Raw genomic sequence first — 4,540 nt, forward strand, 5'->3', positions numbered from 1 at the left:
GAGCTCTACGATACGCGTCATAGACGGGGAGCAAGTCCCAGCACCGTTTCCCCTCCTCGCCGCCGCTTGAGCGGCTGCCGGAAGCCCGCGCGGCCGCAAGGAAGGCAGCGGCGAGGCTCCATCTCTCCTCCTCTCCTTTCCTCCCCTCGCGCTCTCTTTGGTGGCTGCCTCGTCCATGGCAGTGGTGGTTGGCTCTGGCCGTCCGCGCCCAGATCCGCCCAGGGAACAGCCGGGTCTGCACCCTCAGTTGTTGGATCTGCTACCCCGGGGCCTCAGCACGTCGGGGAGATGAGGCGGCATCCGCGGTCGGCGCGCGGCGTGGCTCGGCTATGGTGGTCCCGGCTGCGTCAGCATCCACGGCTGGCGCACGGCGGCTGCTCTTCAGGCCGCAGCGGCAGTGCTCGGCTTCGGTGGCGCGTGCGGGCGGGCCACATTGACCGGCTGCGGCGGTGCCTAGGGCGGCACAAGGTGACCCAGCGGCGGCGCACCGACACCCGCGGCAGATACGGGGCGTCACCCAGTGGCTCCAAGGGGCTGGCATCTGTTCTATCTGCGCGGCACAGTGTCGGTGGCGCCGCGGTGGTGCGGCCGACAACGGTTTGCTCAAGCGTTTGTCAGCGTCTCCATGGTGGTGTCGTTGGCTGCGACCATGCAAGGGCTCACCAGCAGCGTCATGGTGGTGGGGCTGGAGGTGCCGACCGTCTCTTTACACCACGGTGTCGATGCGGGTGAAAACTCATCCCTCCTTTGGGATGGCGTCCACGACGCTATTGGCGTCATGTCCTTCTTGAAAGCGACGTTGGGCATCTTTGGCGCAAACCTTGGCTCCTGTTTAGGGCCAACGACATGGATGTTGGTCTTCCTTGTCAGATGAGGCGGGTGAGAACCCAACCCAGTTTAGGCTGGCATCGACGACGTCCTCGGTGTCGTGACCTTCTTGAAAGCGATGTCAGGCAATTCCAGCAAGGAGACTTGCTTCGGCGGTGGCACCTAAAAGGTGCTTTTCTTTCTTTTCCTTTCTTTCTACTTTCCTTTTCTTTAGAAAAAAAGATCCGGTCCGTGGTGTTGGTTGTGTGGTGGCTCGTGTTGACATCCCAATCTGACCGGACCGAATTCGTGGAGGCTCGTGTCGATATCCCAATCCGACCGGGCGGAGTTTCGTGAGGCTCGTGTCGATATCCCAATCCGACCGGGCAGAGTTGAGAGAGACTCGGTTGAAGTCCCAATCCAACCGACCGATGGTGTGTGGTTGAGTAGTGCGTTAGCGTTGTACGGCGTGGGTTGATGTCTTAATCCAACCGACCGGTGTTGTTATTTGTTGTTTTGCCCAATCTGAGCTTATTATTCTTTTTAATATAATCGGCAGCTCTCCTGACTTCTTTTTTATTAGTTTAAAAAAAAAGATAATCGCAAAGAACAAATGGTAGCTTAATTTGAAAGTAAGCGCTACACAACTAGTTGCAACTTAGTACAAGCATGCAGAATGCGTGGGAGAAAGCTAGAAAAGATGAAGCTAAAGAAACCAAAAGAATTGTGTGTTAGTTTGCCCTGCACTTCGCACTCGTTTCGGCGGAACCCACACGCGTAGTCACGAGCGACCCATGTCGTCGACTCTCTTGAGGATTACCCCTCACCCGAACGGAACAAACCCTATCATTATTATAATGATCAGAAGATGAGTTTTTTTACAATACATAATACTAAGTTAGTGTTCGAAAATAATTAGTATAAAAACATCCTACGATCTAGATTAATTGTATACTACTGAAACTTCACCTCTGTATAGTATAGATGAGTAGTATAAGTATTATAAGGGTATCATGGTAGAAAAAATACAAATAGCATCACTATAATATTATTTTTGAAACTAGCGTAAAGTCTAAAAGACTTCCATTTGAAATATCACATTTTACAATGTAATAATTACTAAATTATCCAAAGTAGCGAACGGCTAGATCATATATATACTACTAGCAAGATGCTCGTAAGTTACTACGGTGAAATGTAGTTATATTTTGTAAATCTCGTGTATTTTTATATTTCTACTACTATATTTTATTATAACGGATCTCTATACATTTGCTACAAAATCAATAGAATTTTGACTTAACATACTTTTTCTACTCATACTTATTACACTTTTTATTTAAGCAAGTGATTCCTAACAAAAAAAATAGTTACAAGCATAATATACCGTACCATGCAACCATTCTAGCAAAAATAGGTACATGAGACGTGTTCATCACATCTAGCAAGTCATGTAGCATGTGCAGCACACGTTTTCAACACCGATGAACACACTCGTTCTTGTGCGCGCGCTTGTGTAAATATATGGGTATCCTGCCAAAGTGTCAATGATTTTGGTTCATTTTAGATGATCAATGAAACAGGATGGATGGTTCTTGATACGAAGGAGTTAAGTAAGGGAAAGTTCCTAGATATGACACTCAACGTCTTACCAAACACTCTGGATTTGAATTTCTTTAGAACATGTCAATTCTATGCATTTTCTAAACTTCAGATATTTGAGCCTCGGATTCGAGACCATGATCTTAGTATCGTTCGATGAATGTTCCCATATTCCCCTCTCAATCTTGTCAAGGAAGGTGAGCATAGTTTGGAGGCCCTTCTCATCTGAGAGTTACAAGCACATAGAGATTTAAAGTAAAATAATATAGATTGTAACAAATCAAACACTCTTTTGTAAGTTGCATGTCTTGTTAATTGCTAGCTGGTAGTTGTGTACAACAAAAATGATTCGCTTGGTTGCATCATTTGCTTGAGAAAAATCGCTTCATACATCGAGTCTACTCATTCACCGACGTATTTACTCTTTACTGCTGAGATTGTCAAGTGTGTGCTCAGAACTTCTGTTTTCTCTTCATGAAATACGCGCCAAGCTGAAATACTCTCACCGAGATTAGGTATAGTATGGCCGCAGGGATGACGTATAACAAGTGGATCCACAAATGCTTCTACAAGCTCTTCATTGTGAACCTTCGCAAAGTCATGGTCACCTGCACAATAGTATTCCGTATGTCAAAAGAGAGCACGTTTGGAACATGGGAGTACGACTTTTACATGAAAGGAGTTGAAACCCCAGCAGAAAGTAATGACGACTGAAGAAGTTCAGGCGTTCGAAACTATTTTTTGTTTCCCCTATCGCCATTGATTTAATAAACAACGCTAGCAGGAAAATGGACACTCACCACACACTGAAGTCGACCGACAAAAATTGTACAGACAAGAGACAACCAAGAATCATTAAATCTGTGGTCTTCTACAGACAGAGAGAGTGTGAAGAAGTATGAAGGATTTACCAATGAAGTGAAGCGACGGGCACATGATCTTGCTGTTGAACGCCCTTGCGGTGGCTTGGATCTCCCCCCCGGATATAACTATCACGCACTTCACCTTAGCAACCCCAGTGAAGGTCAACACCTGCCGGAAAATGCAGAGATGAGTTTGCAAAATCAAGCTACGACCGTAGCAACCGTGACAAGCAACAGACATCGCACAACCCGCTGAACATTTTGCTCATTTTACCACACCTGGCACCAAACGCCACAGCTCATTTTACCTATTCCTGGAGCCCTGCAAGCACTGCAGATACGACGGCGCCCTGGTAAGAATTTGGCATCCACCACGGCATTTACCCATCAATGGCGGAGGAGTGATCATGCACCATGCACAGGGAATTAGTAACGGGAAGGTAATCAAACACCTGGGAGAATCCTAGCAGCCCGTCTGATCATCAGCTCCTCGAGGTAGGAGAAGCACCTGTCAAAGTTCTTGCACTCGACGGGATCATGTCCCCCCGAGATCTGAAGCAGCGGAGAGGAAACTTGTCAGCAGCCAGCGTTGCTACTTGCTGGTCAATGCGATGGGGAACGGACCTCGCCGGCGAATTGGAACCACTCGTAGTAGGGCGGGTCGAAGACGCCGGCCACGGGGGACGGGCCGTTCTTGCTGGTCAATGCGATGGGGAACGGACCTCGCCGGCGAACTGGTACCACTCGTAGTAGGGCAGGTCGAAGACGCCGGCCACGGGGGACGCGCCCTCGGCCGGGAACGGCCCGTCCGCGAAGACGAGGTGGACGTCACCTCGGTGGGCCACCTCCCCACCACCTGCCGCCGCATTATCTCGGCGCTGGTTTGGAACCCGTGCAGGCACAGGAACCGCGGCCGCCGCTGCCTCGCTAGCGCCACCTCGCATCCACTCCCACCGCCCGCACACCAGGCTCCCTGCCGCCCGCCCTCGCTCCCCGCCGGCCGTCCGCTCCGCCAACCGCCGTGAGGCCGCTCCGCCCCTCCCTACTTTCCGCCGCTCCTCCCTGCTCGCCGCCGCCGCCGCCCACTCCCACCGGATCTGGATCCGGCGTGGGGCGCGGCTCCGAGGGAGGGGGGCGCGTGCCGGCCGGCCACAATTGTTTCGGTTTAACCCCTCCCTTCCCTCATTTTTCCACCCGAACCCTCATCTCTTCAGCATTTGGACGCATTTGGACTGCGGATTGATTACTAAAACGTTGGGTTTTTTTAC

At 50.3% G+C, this 4,540-nt stretch overlaps 1 pseudogene; it reads right to left on the minus strand.

The window, feature by feature from the left end:
- Positions 1-2,654: 2,654 nt before the first annotated feature.
- Positions 2,655-4,100, minus strand: LOC101753424 (annotated as a pseudogene).
- Between the last annotated feature and the right edge of the window lie 440 nt (positions 4,101-4,540).

Source organism: Setaria italica, chromosome V (genome assembly GCF_000263155.2).
Source record: "Setaria italica strain Yugu1 chromosome V, Setaria_italica_v2.0, whole genome shotgun sequence".
Taxonomy (NCBI): domain Eukaryota; kingdom Viridiplantae; phylum Streptophyta; class Magnoliopsida; order Poales; family Poaceae; genus Setaria; species Setaria italica.